The sequence below is a fragment of the Microtus oregoni genome, unplaced genomic scaffold (genome assembly GCF_018167655.1).
Source record: "Microtus oregoni isolate MIOR12 unplaced genomic scaffold, Mior012 000029F_ref0000214, whole genome shotgun sequence".
Classification (NCBI taxonomy): Eukaryota; Metazoa; Chordata; class Mammalia; order Rodentia; family Cricetidae; genus Microtus; species Microtus oregoni.
In genome coordinates, this window is record NW_024543088.1 from 26,752,294 (window position 1) to 26,775,342 (window position 23,049).

At 45.9% G+C, this 23,049-nt stretch overlaps 1 pseudogene; it reads right to left on the reverse strand.

Annotated features, from left to right (window-relative positions):
* Positions 1-15,056: 15,056 nt before the first annotated feature.
* On the reverse strand, positions 15,057-15,523 carry LOC121464835 (annotated as a pseudogene).
* Between the last annotated feature and the right edge of the window lie 7,526 nt (positions 15,524-23,049).

The window sequence follows — 23,049 nt, forward strand, 5'->3', positions numbered from 1 at the left end:
AAAGTCTAAAACGAGGCTGGAGATGCTGGCTTGTGCCTTTAAGATCAGCGCTTGGGAGACAGAGGCAGGCAGTTCAAGGTCAGCCTGGGCTACAAAGTGAGTTCAAGGACAGTCAGGGAAAGAGAGACTCAGTCTCAGATTGCAATGGGAATGACAGGTCATACTGGTGCATAATCACGGACAGCATCTGGCCATGAAAACAGGACACAAAACTGGAAAGACGTTAGTAGGAGGGGACCATAAAGATGATTCCAATCTTTCTCACCTGGGAAATCCCACAGAGACTTTGGGGAAGGAGGGCCGAGGTTGGAGCTATGCAAGACTTCCCCCTGTAAATAGCAGTATACTCACTCTAATGAGGAGAGCATCCCCAGTCACTAACCTTCTCCACCTCTGTGTCCTCACATCCTCCCTCCTCTTGGTGCTTCCCAGTCAACACTCCAGAGGCTATAAACTACCCCGGTGGTCTTTGATATGTGAGAAAGCAAGCGGTACAACTCTCAGGCAAGCAGGCTGCCACAGCTGCTACTAACTTGCTGTCTGCCACCTGTGGATGGAAGACCACAGCCTGCTCTCCAGCTCCTCCCTGCTCTCCAGCTCCAGCTCCTCCCTGCTCTCCAGCTCCAGCTCCTCCCTCCCTGCTCTCCAGCTCCAGACCCTCCCTGCTCTCCAGCTCCAGCTCCTCCCTGCTCTCCAGCTCCTCCCTGCTCTCCAGCTCCAGCTCCTCCCTGCTCTCCAGCTCCAGCTCCTCCTTGCTCTCCAGCTCCAGACCCTCCCTGCTCTCTCTCCAGCTCCAGCTCCTCCCTGCTCTCCAGCTCCAGCTCCTCCCTGCTCTCCAGCTCCAGCTCCTCCCTGCTCTCCAGCTCCAGCTCCTCCCTGCTCTCCAGCTCCAGCTCCTCTCTCCCTGCTCTCCAGCTCCAGCTCCTCCCTGCTCTCCAGCTCCAGCTCCTCCCTGCTCTCCATCATCACCTTCACTTGGAGAGGGGGGAGTAATCATAACCACTCCGTCTACCTTCAAGACTGGTGGATGTCTACCCTACTCTCCATCTCTCAGGGGTAACTATATACGCTCTGTCCACCTTAAGAGTAAACAGCATCTACCCTACTCTCCGTCTCTCTCATTAGGAGAGAAGTGGGGTAACTATATACACTCTGTCCACCCTAAGAGTGGAGAGCGTCCACCCTACTCTCTGTCTCTCTCATTAGGAGAGAAGTGGGGGTAACTATATACACTCTGTCCACCTTAAGAGTGGAGAGCGTCCACCCTACTCTCCTCTCCATCTCCCTCATTTGGAGATAGTGGGGTAATGATATCAACTCTGTCCACCTTAACAGAATGGGTAGCATCCATCTGAACCAGAACATCAGCCCTGAAGGTTGAGAGTAATCAGAGGCATTGCTAAGCAGAAGGCAACAGTGAGGACCAGGAGACACGTGACCTCCACTTGGTGCCAACCCACATTCACACTAGACTCCAGAAATCCCACGCCTTGCAGTTCTGATTGGACAAAGAGAAAGAATCTGTCATCATTGTCCCAGGAAGTGCTAGTTGCTGCCCCAAATCTCTTCCATTCATTAACCATCCTGGGTCTGGCTGGGCACGAAGGGCATCAAGTCATGCTCTCCATTCCTAGTTTTTCCTTGGCTCACTGTTCTCCAGGGACCAATTCCTTCCTGGCTGTCAGAAGGCAGCAACTGTTTGGGTGTGGCTTTCAGAAACTCCCTGGAAGGGGTTCTAAAGTGCTTCTCTTCTCGGACTGGAGATGTGAAGGCAGGAGCTCTGGCAACCGTCGTTGCCCTGGAGGTTGTTCTGTGAATAGAAATCACACAGCAGAGTGAGAAGAGAGGATCGCTGGTAAGGGGGGGACTGGAGCCACCTACCCCATCCGCTTGCCCCAGATGTCTTTCAGGTGTTTATATTCATTTCTGATTGCTGCTCTGTCGGCATAACATGGCACAATTTGCTTTAATCTTAAAGTTCTGTGGAAGCCTGGCAGGGATCTTGAAGAGATAGGATTAAGGCATCAGCTGTGTGCCTTCCTTTCTGGAGGTTGCTGGGGAAAACTGCTTTCCTTGTTTTGGTTTATCTTCTAGAAGCCTGCTGCACATATTCCTTGAATCTGGGCTGTCTCCTACTATCAAAGCAAACCATGTCAAGCCAATCCTTATGCCATTATATCTCTGGCCTCTCTTTCCCTTGGGATTGTATCTGTCCTGCCTAGGTAATGCAAAATCATCTGTTTCTAAGTGGGTTTATTAGCAAACTTATTTGATCTTCCTTAATTGGGGTTTGGACCATAACCTAACTCATTTATAGGCCACCGGGCTTTGGGCCAGGACATCTTTGTAAGACCACACTGGTAGCAAAACCAACTTCTCTTGACCCAAGCTATTGTTTGTAGGCATGTGTTACTCGTGCCGTATTGCAGTGTATGTCAACTGAATTCCCACAATTTTTCCCCAGGACCGCTGCTTGTGGTCTGCTGATTCTGGTCCAGACACATACACTTTCTGCCCAGCATCTGCCCTTGTGTCTACATTTCTGCCCAGTATCTGCCCTTGTGTCTACTGTCCACAGTAAACCAGAAAGAGGTCGTCCTGTGAGCTGACCACAATTGCTATGCCCCAATGCCTAAAGGTTTGCTTCCGCACCAAGAAGGAAACAGAGTCCTGCAGGAGCTGGGACCCAAAGTTCCACAGCAAGTTCATGGCATTGGCCGCTCAGGAACCAAGGTCTCTGAAGCCATGCCTGCATCACCTTCTCCCTCAAGCCCTCTTTTGCTTTTCAAAGAAGGATGCATTAGTTATTCCACCCCAGGGAGTGGATCACAGCCTCAGCACAGAAGGGGCCTCGTGTTCTCCTCCTTTCTGATCATTCAAATGAATCCAGATCTGGAAGGCATCTGCTAGATGTCTGTACCCTCTTCCCAGCTCTAGCCTACCATAGCCAAGTTCTCTGTCATGTGCTCCTGTTCCCTGCTCCCCGACTCTTCACTGCTGTCTCTCCTGTGCACCACCTGAGGACACTTGGTGTCTTGGAGGCCCTTCGTTACAGTATTAGAAGAGCTGGTTAAAGACCAACAACCAGAGAGAAGCGTCTGCATTTTGATATTATGACTCGACCTTCATCTCTCTGAGCATCAGCTGTTCCATCTTAGCAATGGGTCAACAGCACAGAAATCATCGCAAGGGACAGCTAAAGAGATGCATTCCAAAACTCTGCACCACCGTGCTTGCTGTCCTTAGCTGCTGCTGACATCATCGAGCAAGGAAGAATCCTGCCTGCCCAGCTGGCTCTGAGTCCATCTGTCCATTCAGCTTTGTAACAGTAAGTGAAAGCAAGAGGAAACAGAAACAGGCCTTCAAGGTGGACAGAAACAGGAAGTGCTTGAGAAGCCCAGGACAGGTGCACGGTGGGGAGCCAATGAGCCTGGCAAGTGGAAAGGCGCAATCCTAAAGCTTCTGACTCGACTTCTCCTATAAAGACCTGATTTCTAAAAGCCTCTGGTCCTATTTTCCAGTCCTTTGACCACGTGCAGAAATAGTCCACAGAATCATTAGCTAAGGCTTAACCACAGATTCTTTGAGTTGAAGGTCAGTGATAATTTCTACACTACCTAAAATTTAGGACAAGAAGGACATAGCCACAGACCTGTAGACCAGGCAGAGCATGACAAAGGGACAAGGTGGGACCCTTGTCAGAGTCTGAATGAAGACAAATAGAGCATTTCTAAAGGGGGGGGGGGGCTGGAAAATGTCTCTGAGAAAGCCTCTGTCCCCCTGGTTTCTGTGACTATTTATTTGAGATAAATGTTGTGAGTATGGTCTTAGGGGAGGAAAAGTTTAAACAGAAATACTTAATGAATAATTCACTGAACAAAAGACAATAATGTAATCTCATGCCCCTGACGAGTAGTCAAGGGGGCAGTAAAGGAGTCATGGAAGTTAGGATTCCAGAGAGTTAGCGGCACCCACAGACACTGAAAGATTCAATAGTAGAGAGGAAATGTTATGGGGGGGGTACCAGAGAAAGAGATACATCTCTCCTAACAGTTAGTCCCACCCCATCCTGACATCCCCTTGGAGTGTGGAGATGCAGGTGGCAGAATACTCAGTGAGTGGCGTGCATCTAGGTGCTGAGTGTAGACTTTCTGAGCTTGCCTTAGGTGACTTCCAAAGGTTAGGAAGGTTACGGGAGAAGACCAGACTCCAACAAAGAAAACTTCCCTAAGGTATAAGCTGCCCCAAGGGAGACTACACTCTGAGGAGACTGCCGTGCCCCATGCCAAGGACACTCACTGTTTCTGGGGTTGGAGGCAGATTCTCACAATGTTTTCTAATCTTTAGATTTCAGAGATTCAACTCTGTGAGTTCGAACTCACAGAGAGCTGCCTGCCTCTGCCTCCCAAGTGCTGGGATTAAAGGCGTGTACCACCACCGCCCAGATCGTGTGTTCTATTTTTGAAAAATCCCTTTTAAGCTACTCTAGTTCTTTTACTATATGACCTGGAAGACAACAAATCTTCTCCAAGACCCCTACCACCATCACCAAATCTTCTTACAGCCACAACAGATCTCTTCCTGTTAGTAAAACAACTAAAACCAAGATCCATCTCCCAGGAATATCTATCATTTCTGTATGACTTTGGGCACCTGATCGGCAGGTCATCCCCTTATGGAGTTTTTAAATGCATCTTCCTATGCGTTTTCTTTTTTGTTCTTCGTTCCGTCAATAAATATTGGGTAAAATTCTCTAGTAAGAACCACAAGGAAATTCAATTAAAATTAAAGTGACTAAAGGAAAATAATGCTAAAGAAAATACTCCTCTTCTAACTCCTTCTGCAAGATCACCACGTCTATGTGTTTCAGATACATGGCCCTAAAATGCAACAGATTTTCCTCTTCCCATCAGTCTTCTCATGTCATCGTCATAGCCTGGAATTCCCTTTCCCCAAGTCTCTTCCTGAACGTTCAAGTTCCTGTCTCTCAGTGTGAAGAGTTTCCAGACTTGCCCAGGAGAGGTGGAACCAGCCTCTCTCCCAAGCGTATTTCAATGGGTCTCATGAAAGAGATCCTTATATCGCATCTCATTCTCCTCAACCACACTGAAGCTTTTACAGGACCCAAATCAAGTGAGGTTTCCACGGGCCATGCACAAAGGCTCATCGTGTGCACTTGGCATGAGCTGATGACATGAATAAAATTAACATAAAATGTCATTTCCCCTTTTCCCACGCCTTATCAGACATTCAAAGATATTCAGCATGTCCCTGACAGAAATATCTGTCAGGGAGACAGGAAGATGGTGACTTCCACTTACAATCTGCATCTCCGGTTCCACAAACACTCCGCGGAGGGGACGCAAGCTGCTTCTGTTAGACGTGCTTGCCAGGAATTACTAGAAATGGGGCACAGCTCCCCTGCTCTAGTAGGTCATCAGGACTCCTTGTCTTTGTTTTCCTGAAAAGTGCATTTAGTGTAAGCTTTGGTCTCCTGGTTCAGCACTAAAGAGAGCGAGCACAAACCAGAAATTGCTAGGTATTGCCCACTAGAGGAGGAATGCAGGATCTAGCAAAGGTTCCCGTACTAAGAAAATGGGCAGCAAGGCCTCAGAGGGAGTTACCTGCTGACAGTCAAATTTTAAGTTCCTAACACACAGAAATAAGATTGGGATCCCTAATCAAAATGCATATGAACACCTATGATCTTGAAAACAATGTGTGTGTGTGTGTGTGTGTGTGTGTGTGTGTGTGTGTGTGTATGTACATGTCATACAAGTGGAGCTCAGAGGGCAACTTGCAGTTATCTCCTTCCATTATGTGGGTCTTAGGGGTTGAACCCAGCTATCAACCCCACCCTGCCACCTCCAGGTGTGAATTCCACTACATCCTCAGAACTATGTCTCTCTTTCTTTGTTTTTGTTTTTTGAGACAGGGTTTCTCTGGGTAGCTTTGCAGCCTGTCCTGGATCTCACTCTGTAGATCAGACTGGTCTCAAACTCACAGAGATCTGCCTGCCTCTGCCTCCCAAATTCTGGGGTTAAAGGCATGCGCCACCACCGCCCAGCTGAGAACTGCATCTCTTGTTGCGCCCTCAGTTAGCCTGCCATTCCTAAGACCATCAGCGTACAGGTCAGGGCTGGGTCCAGAATAGATGCTGTGTGTGTCCTCTTCTTGTTCCAGCAACCTGCTCACTCCAACTTCCTTCAGTACTTCTGTTGCCAGGGAAGCCATGCATTAGGTCATAGATTTAGTTGCTTATTTGTTTCTTTTTATTTATTTATTTATTTATTATGTATACAATATTCTGTCTGTCTGTATGCATGCAGGCCGGAAGAGAGCACCAGACCTCTTTACAGGTGGTTGTGAGCCACCATGTGGTTGCCGGGAATTGAACTCAGGACCTTTGGAAGAGCAGGCAATGCTCTTAACCACTGAGCCATCTCTCCAGCCCATGCTTATTTGTTTCTTATAGCAAAAGAATAGGTCATCATGTGAGCTGCAGGGGGCCCAAGTCACTTGCTCTAGGCCACGCAGCCTGCCAATAGCCTGAGAGCTCAGGCAGCAATTAAGGAATGAAAACAGAAATAGGCAGATGTGTGGGGCCTCCAGCCTGATGCAGCCCTGATCTGCTTGCTCAATCTTTTCTCTCAACGACTCCCATTACCACCACAGCTTGCAAAACCCTTTTGGCTTATGTGCATTTGGGGAAATCTGTCCTTGGCCTAGAGCGTTACCTTTTAGGGGGCAGTTAGAAGTTAAGAAGTTGGATCTTCTGACTGGAGAAATTTTCCTTCTAAAAGTGACACTCACGACATTTTTTGTTAAATCTGTAAATGGGATATTTATATTTCCTCAGTAGAAAATTTCACCTTCTGGGTAGAGTATCCTGTGGAAAATTCCAGGAAAGAAAGGAAAATTTCTTGAGGTGGTGAGCCATCACAAAAGGAATTTTGACACAGGATAAGCAGGCCCTCGGGGAGCCTCCGGTGCTTGTGACTGCAAATGCAGAAGTAGTCCTACCAAGCAGATTGGAGTGCACCTCAGACTTAACAAGGACTCTGGGCTTGCCGTGAATAGAGACTCTCGCGAGGACCTAAGTCTGATGACCCAGTTCTGATCCTTGTTCAGCAACGAAGCCAAGAGGCAGGACAGATTACAGCAGCTTAAAGAGAACGGTATGGGTGGACTGGCAAAGTAAAAAGTTTCTCTCTTCAGTTAGCAAATTCCTGCAATCCTGAGTTGGGGGACTCAGGAGAAAAGAAAGGAAAATGAGGGGATGGGGTGGAAAGGACGGGAGGTGAGGAGAAAACTACCCATTTGTGCTTATTGTTTCATGTCATCTGAAAGGACACATTTTAGCCGGCGAGATGGCTCGGCAGATAAGAAGAATTGCTGCACAAACGTGAGCAATTGAGTTTGGCTCACCAGCAACCCTAGCTGCGCCCTGTAACCCAGGCACTCTGTGGGGTGGATACAGGAGGGTTTCTGGGGTTTGCCGGCTGTCATTCTGACCCCAGGTTCAGTGACAGCCTCTTTCTTAAGGGAGTACAGTAGAAAGTGACAGCCAGAGCAGAACACCTGATGTTCTCCTGTGGCCTCTCCACATGTGTGAATCCTCATACATGCACATCACACACACACACACACACACACACACACACACACACACACACACACACACGTGGTGGGGGTAACATAAATTTAACTCTGGTTTTGAACACATAATCCACACATGAAAGCAATACACAGGGGTATTACCATGCAGAATCACCCAGGGCAGTGTGTAGTGTGTCCATTTACAAACCCCAGTCCCAGCTAGTCAAGCACCTCAGCTATCTCGTGGGCTTACAGTCTCCTCTTCTCAGAGCTGCCGTGGTGCTGTACATGACCCCGAGGGCAGGCTCTCAGGGCAGTTGGCACTGTCAACTCTGTGAGCTCAGCTCTGGCCCCCCTGACACCCAAGACCGCAAATACTTCCCCTGGAGGAAGAGACAGAGAGAGCAGACGTTCGGTGGGAAACAGGAGGTGAACTGTCTAACCCAGGAGACATCACACGGAGCAGTGCGGGCTCCTTGATGGCATCGCTCGCCGTGAGCTTAGGCAATCACTCCGCAGGGAAGTGAAAGAGCACGAGAGACAGGACATGGCCTGGGAGTCCTGTCCAACTCCAGTATTTCATGTTTATGATTAAAATCACATAGGTCATTGTTTCTTTCGCTAGCTATACAGATGTCAGCTGAGCGCCCTAAGTGGACGCTGGGTGTCTGCAGTAATGACTGAACCCAGGCTCCTAGAACCAGTGTCAAAGGGGAACCTGGTTCTTAAAGGCAGAAAGGACACCATATTTCTTCCAGTGGCCTAACTCAAGGTAAGGAGTGAGACTTTCCAGGGTAAGCCAAAGGCTAGGAGTGAAGCTGTTGGTGCCCTGGTTATAGAGAGGGAGTTTCCCAAGCCTGAGACAGCCATCTTTGTCCTCTCGCCAGCCTGTCTCAGTCACTATACTCAGCCCAACACTCACTATACAGGTCAAGCTTCCTAACAGCCCAATTCCTTTCAGAACCTCAGAAGTCAGCCACTCAAGATGGTCCTAAGCATTTCTACTCAACAAGTTGGCAGATTCCCGGAGGTGGCCCTGTCTTTAAGGGACGTTGACTTTGAAGAAATATCTTGGGTTGGTGCGATCCAAAGGTCTGTCTCTCTGTAACCTTTAACACTGGGCAAGTTCTGGCCTCTGAGGGCTCGCTCAACAATGCTTGCCCTTCTCTCCAAGAAATGCCAAGCCTTTGGCAATAATAGATGTAGCCATTTGGTCTGCTTCAGGAAAAAGAATGCTAGCGCTTCTAATGACAGGGTTGTCGAGGATCTTACCCTAAGTTCTCCAAGCAGGATGTGAGACTGGGGGATAAAAGAACCACATATGGGTTATGCATCCACCAACAAGTTACATTCCATATGCAATTAAAGGTCTTCTGTAGGGTTAGTAAGATGTTCTACCGAGAAAACTTATAAACAATAGACTCTACAAAAATTATTGCGACTACCACTGACGGCTCGCTGCTATTACTACTACAGATCCTAACGGGTATATAAATAAGAACATATCCTAGCTGTCTCCAGAGAAGGCAGATTAGGGAAGGCAGAGCTCTCTTGTTCTGAAATTCACATTGCTGTGACTTCAGCCCATCATGACTACAGCTGTTTTGGGGGGGGGCTTGCATCTCAGACCTGGTTCATGCTGAGAGACCACTACCCCCTGCAACCTCAGTATACACAGCTGTCAGCCTCTGTTTCTCTAGTTCCTGCTGTTTTTCGGTTGAGGTGTTTACATCTGTTCCTGGTATCTTATTTGTTTCATTCACTTCACCCTGTTCAGGTGCTTTGGGGGCTATGATTCAGCCACTAAAAACAGTGCTTGCCATTCTTGGCTTTGTGTCAGAAGCATCTTGGAAATTTTTTTTTTATTAGTATAAATGTTTCTTCCAAGTCTCCGACTTGAGGTTTTGAGTCATTTATTCTAGGGTGGGACTCAGAGCCTGTATCCCAAAAAGCATCTTAAATGGTTCTTTATCAGTCAGAGAAGTGGGCTCCTCTCGTCTGCATCTGGTACTCCAAGTACACCACAGCCTCTTTGCCTTGATTTTACCCGCACACTTAATAAACATGATTTTTCTAGGGAATTGCTGGGGCGGGGGAGTGGCCAAGACTCTACCTAGATAAAAGGCTGGTGGTGACTCACATCTTTTGCATCCTATTAAGGTTTTCTTTCACAAGTTATTTCTTCTTCATTCCATGAAAAATTATATACATACATACATACATACACACACACGCACACACACATATACAGCAACCTGTAAGTGAGCTGGGCAGAAAGATCATCAGATGTACAAAAATTTCAAAATGTCCAATCTCTTTTCTTTGAGGCAGAATATTTCTTACTCATACCAGCAGTATACAATCTATCCAAAGACAGTATCTGAATAGACAGCCCTCCCAAAGGAGACTAAGTACATAATATATACAAGTTGAAACCTATTTATATCCACTATGTAGCTCGTATCTGACCTCTTAATTTCCTAGCAAAGCTAAGATGAATAAGAGTAATTCTTCCTGGGCCAGAAGGACCCCTGAGCCTTCCGCGTTCTGCTTCACAACTCAATCGTTTAGTAAACACATACTGAGAATACCGTGTGTGTTAGGCCAACATTATTGGGGGAGGAGGAGCCATAATCTTTTGTCTCCTGCCTGAGGCCTAGTAAGATCAGACCTATACCCCTGTGCAAAGAACCACCCGAAGTGGTGGGGATGAATAGCAAAGGTCCAATGATCCACCATATGGTCTTTGTTCTGAAGAAACATGCTCATTTTTCACACAACAATATTAGTTTCCCACAATAGTGAAATAAAAAGAACACGTGACTACTTAAGTCCATGTCTGTACCCAAGTGATCCCTTTAAATCTCATCCGGGGAGGGAGCTGCTGTCTTCCACCTCGAAGGCTCAGCGCTCAGCGTCCTACCGCACACCCCAGGATATTCCCCTCTGCTGTCACACTTTACTTCCTCTTAAGTTCTGGGCAAGTAAGAGTACAACTGTGCTATTTCTAAAGACCGTTTTCAAGTCTTCGCTCTATTAATGATTGAGGCTCTTCAAACAGGTGCCTCCTGTCTTCCGCGCATCACCATGACTGCCGTCTCATTTTTATGTGACATGCATTCTGTAGATCCAGAGGGCACTTCTGCACACATTCAGGTCCCTGAAGGCCTGGAATAAGCCTCAGACTCACTGTTCTCAGAAGCAGTCATTCCTTTAAACAAAACGGCATCGTGTATGAGAGGTTCAAAACTCCCTTGTCTCTGGTGAGACAGGATTCAGCTCTCTTCCCACTATACAGGTATGTGGCATGCCCCAGAGTCTGTACTGACGAATGTGCCTGTTTGTCTTAGGGCATAGTTAAAAAGCACCTCTGCAAACGGTGATTCATACTCTCCCTTTCTGCCTTTCTGGAGATTTCTGTTCATGAATCAAATGAGGAGGCTGATTGCACTACTATTTTAAAGAGCCAATTAAAAAAGTTCATTAAGCCATACTGGAAGGCTTTCGTGAAGATTGTGGAAGTGCACAGCCATATGCAAAATTAACCAGCTGGTTGGGGGTTGCAACTGGATTTGATGGTAGAATGTGTTCACTTTTACAGAGGAATCTCTCGGAGGATAATTGCGTTCTCCTCTAGAGGACAGGAGTGGGTTGTTAGAAGGTACCACTGTGGTATAAAACAGGAAGCCACATGCATGTACTAGCTGTTCACTGACAACAGTGAATGATTATCTCTTTAGAAGAAAAAGCCAGATTTGAACCACACCGCTTAAGCTTGACCCATTGCATTGCAGGACTTTGCAAGGACTAGGGATCAAATAGTAAGACAACTCAAAGCAACTACAATGGACCAGACTGCTCCTGACCTAGGACCTTGAGTGCAGATCTCTGTCTCCTGTCTAAGTTCATCCTCTTGGACTTATAAATGAACCCTAATATCCCTTTTTGGATGAGAGAACCAGAGTCCTATAGTCAATGACCCTAAAAGGAGATGATTTATCCTTTAGAACGTTCTAGATAAATGGACTTTATACCTGTATTGAAACAGGGTCTTTCTGTTGTAACCACCCTGTCTGTCTGTCTGTCTGTCCTGGAACTAGCTCTTTAGACCAGGTTGCCCTTAAATTCATAGAGAGCTGCCTGCCTCTGCCTCCCGATTGCTGGGATTACACATGTGGGTTGTTATGCCCAATTGATGACTGTGCTGGGGATTGAGCCCAGGACTTCATACATGCTAGATGAGCACTCTACCAACTGAGCTAAACCCCCAGCCTCCCATCCACCTCTTTCTACTGCATTACAGACCGTTGGTTTTTAGAGTATAACCTTCTGACTTACTACTGTTCAAGAATGGAACTGTTAGCTACCCAAATGCTACAGACTTCTGTTGTCAGGAAAGGTGAGACAAAGAGGAAAGAGCCATTTGTCAGGGCTACCCTGAGGGATTCCCATCCCTGGCAAGAGAAAGGACAAGAAACCAGACATCAAGTATTGACGAAATAGTCATGTACTAGAGACCAGTGTTCTCTATGCTCGGGTTCCACTGTCATCCAAGGCTTTCAGGCTGAAGTCTTGCATTGGAACCAATGGGAAAGCCTGGATCAAGCACTGAACTCCTTGAGACTAAGTTCTGTAGTTAGATACGTTGTTGGCTTGTTTGTGAGGGACAGTGGGTCCAGTGCTCAACGATGAGTACATAATCTCCCCACACAGTCATTTTGTATGAATTCTGAGTGCTTGTTCCAGGCAATCCTGCACATTCTTTAAAAAAAAAAAAGTGCTTTTATATAAACAGAAAAATTAAATCCAATCCCAGGGTTGGAACCTTGAGTCAGATAGTCTACCGGGAAGCTAGTTCATAGACATAGTCCAAGTGGATGGATGAGGAACAAAGCAAATGCAAAAGGAATTGCTTCACATCTAGCTCCGAAGGACTGAAGACTCCCAGCCAATGAGAGATGGTAAATGGTCCTTAGCCATCTGCTGTCAACCCCACTGCCTGTTTCAGAGCGGGCCAAGAGGACCACACCCCACACCATGACTTTGGGTCCCATCTAGACTGGAATCTCATGATGTTTAACACCGTGCTCCTTCCAGCTGGCTCCCATCACCTTCCCTCTCACCTCCAACCCCACATGGCAGGCTGCTATCTTCTCAGCACAGCCTGCGGAGGGCTCTGCTCACACCCTCGGAGAGGTGTCTGTGACGCGCATGTGTGGGGGAAGCTCTCACAGCGGTTCTTGCTTATGCCAAAAACACCCCGGGAATAAATACAGGCCCCCGATTCTAACACCTTCTAATCATACCCAAACCGCATGTGAGCAGAACAGAAAACTTAAAAATAAAACTCAGGGAAATAGGGATTCTCTGCTATCGAAAGAAATTCCTTAACACGCGCATCTCTCAGGTAATGAGTGCTTCCTTTGACGGAGCCCATGCACATTTTTAGAGCTAGAAATGGGGCCTAAGACTTGAGTCGCCTAAATTCCGGTGGCACCAGTAAGCACAGTGCTGAGCAGAGGCGCGCATCTGGCCAGGCAGGCGGGGCGAGCTTTGGAAATCAGAATAGCTCTCTTTTCTTCCCGGACTCCCTGAGGGGGAGGTGGCTGGGCGGTGTTGCCCAGATGCTACAGATTAAGTAGCTGGAGACAGTAAATCAGCATTCCTTTCAACTTCAGCAGAGAAGCACATCCTGCTGCCTAAACCCTTCGTGAGTGCGAGAGAACAAGGGCAGGTTTCACGCCAGGTCACCCCTTTCGAAATGGGGTGTAGGACCCCGGTAACCTACAGATTTCACTTTACCTGTGTGGGAGGTAAGGAGAGTGGACCCCGCTGTTTACCTAATTGTCCTGAGGATGAAAAAAATAATTTTGGTCAAACTCCGAGCCCCATGCCTGACAGAAACTCCGGGATGAGTGAAATGTCACATACCTCACTTGGTTTTCTGCTCCACCCATGACATCTTGTTGCTTCCGTATGAACTGAATCGGGAAAACCAATGGGGCTTGTTTATTCCTTGGATTAGCGTTTGTTCTCTCAGTATGGAGGGCATGCTCACAAAAACAGCCAAGACACTTGCAGACCAGGCTTTTATTTCTGGTCCGGTGTTGGCAGACGAAGGACTGAGGAGTTAGGGGTGCCAGGTTAGCAGGGCAAATTGCTTTGTGCTCTTGAACCCTGAATGAGGTGTTCTGAGTGTTACTGGTGAGAGAGGCCTCCCTTTTTTCTTTTGCTTTGAGCCAATAAAGTGATAGATGTTAGATTATCTAAGGTCCTAACTAGTCAGGCAGCCAGTCTGTACTGTTTTAAAGATTTATCTTGGTTATTTATTATAATGGGCGTGTATGCATGCATACATACATGTGTATGTGTGTGTGTGTGTGTGTGTGTGTGTGTGTGTGATGTGCTCCTGTACGCATGTGCATGCACGTGTATCCTCTCAGAGGCTGTAAGTAGACATCAGATCTCCAGGAGGTAGAGTCATAGATAGCTGTGAGCCACCCAATATAGGTATTAGGCATAAAATCTGGATCCTCTGCAGAAACAGCAAGTGCTCCCAACCTCTAACATAGCCACCAGTTGTATAATGATTAAACTATTGATATGATTATTTTACTTAAGTTCCACCTCTACCTTCAGTTACCTCTAGCTTTTGAGTTTATTTCTGTCCCTCTGGAGTTACAAGGACAAACTTGTCTCTCTTCTGTCGGTTACTGATGGAAGAAAGCCAATGCTTTTTTAATACCAGTGCATAAAGATTTATATAAGAATATCAAAACATAGACCATTTCACTCTCTAAAATTAACCAGAAATCTGTTTATGGTGACCATGGCAACAGGTAGGCAATTATACATATCTATATCTATCTATCTCTTTATCTATCTATCTATATATATATACATACATACATATACACATATACTTGTGGCTTAAGTTTTAAGAGAGTTATAAGCTCCCAAACACCATTGTCAAGTGAAGATCAAGCTTAGACTTCATAGGCCAGTGTTAGGGCATTGGCAGGCAAACTGATCCCAAACCGAGGTTCCCAAATTGGAAGGAAATCGAGACTGTGGTGGAGTTCTAGAGCTCACAGTAAGGTACAAAACCTGCTTTTACATGTGTATGGAAGGCAGATTGTTGCATTTGTAGTTTCTGTGAATGAACAGTTTGAATTGCATGGGTTACCATTTCACACATTCTGCAAATGAAATCTCAATTTAAAAACAGATAACACAGAGAGTTGGGGTAATGGCCCTAAGGTCTGTGATGGCAACTTGAAAAATATCTGATCTTAGAACTGAGTTCTATCAATTCTCTCTCTCTCTCTCTCTCTCTCTCTCTCTCTCTTCCGGGAAAGAAAGCAGAGAAAGCATATGTATTTGGTATTTGGTGAAGACAAAGATGGGCAAGGAGTCTAGGAAGCCTCTGGGGTAACAGAAATTCCACACTGAGCAAGTCACAAGCTCAGGAACTGGGAATGTCCCCAGCCATTCAGCACCACGAAGACAAGCTTTTCATAGTTGATAAAACTATTGCTGTCCTCACATCTGCCACCAGCATCTCTACTTCTTCCTGGGCCATCTCCTCACCCAAATGTGATAAGGCTAGGATTTCAGCATCCACATGATAATACTGTTCCCTTCCTTCTCAAATAGATGAAGGCCTTCAGCATAGTCCTCATGAGTTCTTGGTCACCATCTGCAGCGCGGGCAGGGAGTACTCAAAGCCCAGCACCTCCACATCCATCCCTTCATTCTTGGAGTTCCCCAGAACCTTGGGCACTTTGGTGTTGGTAGGGTTCTGGCCCAGCACCCTCATCACATTTTAATATCTGTGGCTCAGGTACAGGCCATAGCCTGTTCCATCAAACAGTTGGCGGGCCTCCTTGAATTCTGTGGTTTGGTCCTCGGTGAAGTCACACATCTTGGCTACTCAGCTCTGTGGGACCTTTTCTGGAAGTAATGACCAACTGTAATGATTCCTAATTTCAAACCATGTGTGACTTTGTGTTTGAAAACATTTGGTAAAATATAAATGAATGATAAGTGTAGAGATTATTGAGAAGCATGTTCTTTGTAAGTCTAAAGCATGTATTAGTATCATCCTTGGGGGGAAAAAAAAAGGCCAAAATAGTCCCATGAAAACTCCAGCCTTCTATACTGTTTTCTTTTCTATGGTGAGTGTTATAAAGACCCTTTTCATTCCAGACTCTCTTTTAAAAGTCTAGGAAGCTGTTAATGGCCTGGACAATTTCACCAAACTAAGGGCTTTCAATGGTATGCATTGTATACATAAGTTAGCATTTTCTGTGTAACCAGCCAGTGTGAAGCTTAGTGCCAAACATAATTATTGCCCCACTAATAATTTGAGCTAGAATCAACCACATAGCCATTCTGATGAACTTGCCTTCATGTATTCAGACAGCTACCTACAAGCAGTAGGTCCGTTTATGGCCAATTACTAGATATTATGTCTCTGTCATTTAGTAAGCTTACCTAGGCTTTTCCACATGGCTGAGTTACGTATGTAAGAGAGGCTACGTATGTAAGTTATGTATGTAAAAACAGAAGCCACAATATTCCTCACCACCAAAGATCAGAAGAACACCAAGCCAATTCTGCCATCTTCCTCTATTGCTCCAAACAACACCAGTCCAGATCCTATAAGATCAGTAAACTTCACTCCTGTGTGAGAAAACTAGCAAAGTCACACTGTGAAGATATGTACATATGGCAAGGTAATATTATCATTGCCACCTATGTAAATGTACGATTGCCCAAATTAATGCCAACTTTTGCTTAAACAGTAAATTTGTTATTTTTACTCCTTGATATTTCAACAAAGTACAGTATGTTAAAAAAAAAAGCAGTTTGCGAAGCAAAACATATGCAAGTCATAAAGAATGTGAAAATAAATTCAAATTTCCTCTCCCCTTCGCTGAGAGCTTGCTTAGGTCTAACCTGTGCACTCACATTGCCTTGATGGATTAATTACTTCTCTTACCCCTCTTACAAAAATACCTGACAGAAGTAACTCAAAGGAGGAAGGGTTTGTGTTGTCTCACAGTCTGAAGGTGTAGTCGGCATGGCGGCAAGCATGTAACGTGGTTAGTCAAAGGGCCTCTGAAATCATCTTACACCTGTCAGAATGGCTAAAATAAAAAACACCAGTGATAGCCTTTGCTGGAGAGGTTGTGGAGGAAGGGGTACCCTCATCCATTGCTGGTGGGAATGCAAACTTGTGCAACCACTTTGGAAATCAGTGTGGTGGTTTCTCAGGAAATTCGGGATCAACCTACCCCAGGACCCAGCAATACCACTCTTGGGAATATACCCAAGAGATGCCCTATCATATGACGAGGGCATTTGTTCAACTATGTTCATAGCAGCATTATTTGTAATAGCCAGAACCTGGAAACAACCTAGATGTCCTTCAATGGAAGAATGAATGAAGAAAGTGTGGAATATATACACATTAGAGTACTACTCAGAGGTAAAAAACAATGACTTCTCGAATTTTGCATGCAAATGGATGGAAATAGAAAACACTATCCTGAGTGAGGTATCCCAGACGCAAAAAGATGAACATGGGATGTACTCACTCATAATTCATTTCTAGCCATAAATAAAGGACATTGAGCATATAATTTGTGATCCTAGAGAAGCTAAATAAGAAGGTGAACCCAAAGAAAAACATACAGTTATCCTCCTGGCTATGGGAAGTTGACAAAATTGCCGGGCAAAAAATTGGGATCTTGGGGGTGGGGTGGGATGGGGGTAAGGGGAGATGGGGAGAGAAAAGTGAGAAAGGGAGGATGGGGGGGAACTTGGGGAAACGGGATGATTGGGATAAAGGAAGGGTGGATAGGGGAGCAGGGAAGCACATATCTTAATTAAGGGAGCCATCTTATGGTTGGCAAGAGACTTGAACCTAGAGGGGCTCCCAGGTGCCCAGGGCAATGTCCCCAGTTAGTTCCTTGGGCAGCTGAGGATAGGGAACCTGAAATGACCCTATCCTATAGCCATACTGATGAATATCTTGCATATCACCATAAAACCTTCATCTGGCAATGGATGGAAATAGAGACAGAGACCCACATTGGAGCACCGGACTGAGCTCCCAAGGTCCCAATGAGGAGCAGAAGGAGGGAGAACATGAGCAAAGAAGTCGGGACCACGAGGCGTGCATCCACCCACTGAGACAGTGGGGCTGATCTATTGGGAGCTCACCAAGGCCAGCTGGACTGTGACTGAAAAAAGCATGGGATAAAACTGGACTCTCTGAACATGGCGGACAATGAGAGCTGATGAGAAGCCAAGGACAATGGCACTGGGTTTTGATCCTACTTCATGTTCTGGCTTTGTGGGAGCCTAGCCAGTTTGGATGCTCACCTTCCTAGACCTGGATGGAGGGGGGAAAACCTTGGACTTTCCACAGGGCAGGGAACCCTGACTGCTCTTTGGACTGGAGAGGGAGGGGGAGAGGAGTGGGGGGAGGGGAAGAGGAGTGGGAGGAGGGGGAGGGAAATGGGAGGCTGGGAGGGGGCGGAAATTTTTTTCAATAAAAAAAATAAATAAATAAAAAGAAAGAAAAAAAGGGGGACCTCTGCAGCCGAGGAGCCGGAAGAAACAAATGCTGGAGTTCAGCATCTAAGCTGGCATCAGAGTCATAGGGATCCACTTATACCTGCCTCCTGAAAGCTGGGATCAAAGGCACATACCACGATACCTGGGTATTTTTCAAAATTAATTTGTATTGATGAATTAATATTGTTGTTTGACAATCTCATGCATCTCTATTAGTGTATTTTGATTCCTCTGTCCTTGACATCCTCTCTTATATCCTACTATCCCTATCGGCCCTACCTTTTTTCCTGTCTGTCTCTTATGACTTTTAGTTTTGTTTCATGACCCATTTAGTTTAACTGTGGTCATCTATGAGACCATTGGATTAGAAGTGCCCATTGGAAAGCTATAAGGCAGTGAGTGGTGCATGCCTTTATCCCCAGCACTTGAGAGGCAAAGAAAGGCAGGCAGATTTCTGAGTTCAAAGTCAGCCTAGTCTATAGAGTGAGTTCAGGACAGCCAGGGCTACACAGAGAAATTCTGGCTCAGAAAACCAAAAAGGAAGAGAAGGAGGAAGAGCATGTAGAAGAGGAAGAAAAGGAGGAAGAGGAGAAGGAAGAGGAGGAGGAGGAGGAGGAGGAGGAGGAGGAGGAGGAGGAAGTAGTGTCCACTGGAGCCTGGTGGGGTCACTGGTAGGATTAAAATGTAAGACAGTTATTTCTCTGCACCTGAATCTATCATGGGGCCCCTTACTCTTCCTCACCCAGACCTGGCTGGGGGTAGACCTGTTCTTTTGCAGACTCAGTAGAGGGACCTGCAGCTGCTCTATGTCCTGGAGTGCAATTGCTGGGTCTCGGCCAGGGTATGACACTGAGCGCTCTTCTAGCTCTTGTATTCCTTCTCCCCCACCCCTCCTCTTCTGCAATAATCCCTGAGCCTTAGAAAGAATGATATAAATGAAAGTCTTGTGGAGGGGGTGGATGCTCACTGACCTATCCCTTGGCACCTTGTACACCACTGAGTTTCTGTGTTCTCCACCACTCACTGCAAGGAGAGGCTTCTCTGATGAAACCTGAGCATAGGATTTGTACAAACAAGTACTCAGAAGGCTGCCCAACACCACGTCAGCTTATTAAACAAAAGTATTCTGATCCTTGCTAAAACTTAGGTTCTCCCCCATCTTGGGTTTTGGACTAGATTTACACTACCAAGAAGGAATTCTCACTGTGGAGTGGATCTGAAATCCAGAAAACCAATGCTCCCCTGACCTTAGTCCCAATATTACACAGAAGGGCATTGCTTGCTTGGCGGGATGGCCTCATGGATCATAAGGCTCACATCTGCACAGGACCACTGATGCCTCTCCTCCTGCATAGCGCCCCATGAGAGCTAGCGGGTAAGGCGGAAGCTTCCTTCCTAGTTTCAGTCTGGTTTTTCTGTTTCATGCCTCCTAGGTGTGTGGCGTCTTCAGCAATAGGTCTTATGTAGTCATGAAGCGAGCAGGCCTGCTTTTCGTCCGGCCCGGCTCCCACATGGCTAGCTTTACACCTGAAATAACTACACACAAATTGTATTCTTTTAAACACTGTTTGGCCCATTAGCTCTAGCCTCTTCCTGGCTAACTCTCACATCTTGATTAACCCATTTCTATTAATGTGTGTAGTACCACAAGATGGTGGCTTACCGGGAAAGATTCAGCATATCTGACCTGGCGGCTGACTCTACGGCATCTGCCTCACTTCCCTTCTTCCCAGCATTCTGTTCTGTCTACTCCACCCACCTATGTTCTGACTTATCAGGCCAAGCAGTTTTCTTTATTAATCAACCAATGAAAGCAACAGATAGATAGAAAACCCACCTACATCAGTCTTACCGTTTAGTTCCTGTGGGGAACCAAGAGCAATGGCAAAACCTGCAATGTTTCGAGGGCCTCTCTGACCTGCCTAATTGACAACTCATTAGGAGGTAGCCCACCCCTGGCACTGGGAATTTTGTTTATTAACCCACGGCTTTTGGCTCTTAATCACTCTGCCCCTTGCTTCTTGGGGGAAGTGTGACTCAAGCAAGCCATTCTTACAGATGGCTCTAACGAGTCTTTCTATGCCCTGCCAGTCAGCTCCCAAATGGAAGACAAGGAGATTTCTTATTAATTATAAAGTTTGACTGGTAGCTTAGGTTTCTTCTAACTAGCTCTTATAATTTAAACAAACCCATTTCTATTCATTCTTGTGCTGCCACATGGCTCATGGCTTGTTACCTCATCCCGTACATGTCATGCTTCCTCTGCATGTGGCTGGCAACTCCCTGCGACTCCACCCTTCTTCTTCCCAGCATCCTTTGTGCCTAGAAATCCTGCCTAGCTACTGGCTGTTCAGCCTTTTCTTAAGCCAATCAGAGCAGCATATCTTTACAGTGTACAAAAAGATTATTCCACAGCATAAAGAGAAGCTCCAGAAGCTGGGGTTGCTGTGTCATGCCTGGTCATGACATGCTGATTCATGCCTGGTCATGAAGACAGAGATTAATTGGGGACAGCTGTGTCTGCATAAGGCATGTCTTCACTTGAAGAAGGCCAGCAGTTCATAGAGGAAACCTCTGGCTTTAAGTCTTTCTATAAAGAAAAGACTACCCAACATGGCAGGAAAGTGATGGTCTGAGAATGGACAGAGAATCAGACTGAACTCTGCTGTAACTCGCTAAGCATTGTTAGTAATTGTGGTACTTTGACACTATAGTGCTTGCACCACAGACAGCATCAGAGCCCTCTGAAAGCAAAACATGGCTTCACCATCAGTTTTGAATTGTAGAAGGCCAGACTTTGAACGGTCCTTAGAATGATCTTAATCCACATTCATTTCCTCTAACTTTAGAACAAACTGCTCCTCTAGAACCAAGGAAGTAACATTCCTAGGGTAGGAGGGTGTGTGTGTGTGTGTGTGTGTGTGTGTGTGTGTGTGTGCCTGTGTCTGTGCATGTTCCAGTGTGTGAGTGTATGCCTGTTTGTAAAATGACTTATGACTTTAATGTATCAGTTCCAAAAGGAAATGTAGTGGACCACGTAAACAAAATACATAATAAGAAAAAGGGACAAATAAACAAGTAAATACTGTAGTTAAGAAAGAAAGAAGTATCTGAGGGTCAGGAAAGACATCTTAGCAACTGAGAACGCAGTTTCTAGTGCTCTGGCAGGAGACCAGAGTTTGATTCACAACACCCACATGTGGGGGATCACACAGCCACTTGAAATGCCAGATCCAGAGGATTCAACATATTCTGGCTTGGCAGACACCTGTTCCCAGGTGCATGCATATAGACATGGACATACACACATGCACACAGACACACAAATAAACCTTAAAAAGAAACTCTTTTAAAAATGTATTTACTGGAGTTTTTTCTCTTTAACCTCCCGGAGCTATTGACCTTACTGTCTTGTTACCCTGGCAGAGGTGGAGAGGTGCTGTAGCACTGAGCAGAGAAAAGGAGAAATGCCATACTCTGGCTTTCCCTCTAGGATCTGCTGAAGCCCAGGACAAATGAGCCATCATCCACTTATTGATCCATCATCCACTATCTCTTATTGATGCGTATTATTATTGGGTGTTTTCAAAACACAAAGAGGCCTGTGGAAGCTCACCATACAGTACTACCAACGATACTACCATGACTACAGCTACTACTGTGCTTAGTCAGAAACTTAGGAGGCATATAGATACAGAGATGGGTTGCAGTAGCAGTGATCTAATTTTTAGGGATGTCTTCATGAATGGTTATACCTTGGCAGGCCTTGAAGGACTATAGAACTTGTGTTCAAGGGCATTTTGAGTAGTCCAGGAGGTGGAATTTTTTTCTATGTGTGTATGTGTTATAGTAACATATATTACTGCTATGTGTACTATATTATTATATACCATCTTATTATATATTGTACATATGTACTATAGATACTATATATACTATATCATACTATATTATATGTATAGTATATATTATAATACACATACATATACACATAGGGTTACGGGAGTATCCCCTCAGATAGAAGAGTCTAGCCTTGCTGCATTTGTGAATTTTTTTTTGCATACCTTGGTGCTGACTGGGGGCTGCCTGTTGCGGGAGGTCCTCCCACTCCTCCAGCCTATCACCGCTGAGGTACCAGCCCACTGGGGCGTGGTTTCTCTCCCTTTAAAAAAGCGGCCACTTCCCTCTCCTCTCTCTCTTCACTTCCTGCTCCGCCTGCAACTAGACTCCTTTCCTGGTTGCTAAGAGGGCTGTTTCCTGGGACAGTGATCTGTAAGTTTTTTCCCCTTTAAATAAATACCACCCTAATAATCATAACCCCGAATTGGTGTGGCATTGTTTGTGACTTACGCCTTCAGCTGCCCCCCAAGTGAGTCATATATATATGTATGTATGTATGAACTCCACGTAAAACCTGAGAAGGTTTAAAAAGGAGAGAGAGAGAATTTAAGACAGCTTTTTGCTGTTTCTGGGTTGCGTGCCGCAAAGAAATTGTCCTGACTCAGCAACAGGAAAAAACTGGCTGTTTTAAAATGCCGGCTTTCTGGGCTGTGCCGCCATTGCGATCTCTGTCTGGCTCCTGTGGGAGACAGAGCTTTTGAATGGAGCATTTGGAGTAAAGCTCTACGGCTTGCTTGATGGCAATGTGGACTGCTGTGTGCCTAAAACTGTGTGTGGCTCAGGGGCACCAAATGGCTCTGAGGCAGGAGCTGCTTGGTTCAGCTCTGCCATGCTGAACTGTGCTGATCTCAGGCAGGAACTACCGTAATTACCATAAAAACAGCGCATTTAAGGTTTCAACTGGGCAAGACACAGGTGGTACCGTATTACCTGTACATGGCGCAACTTAAGTTTTTAAGAACT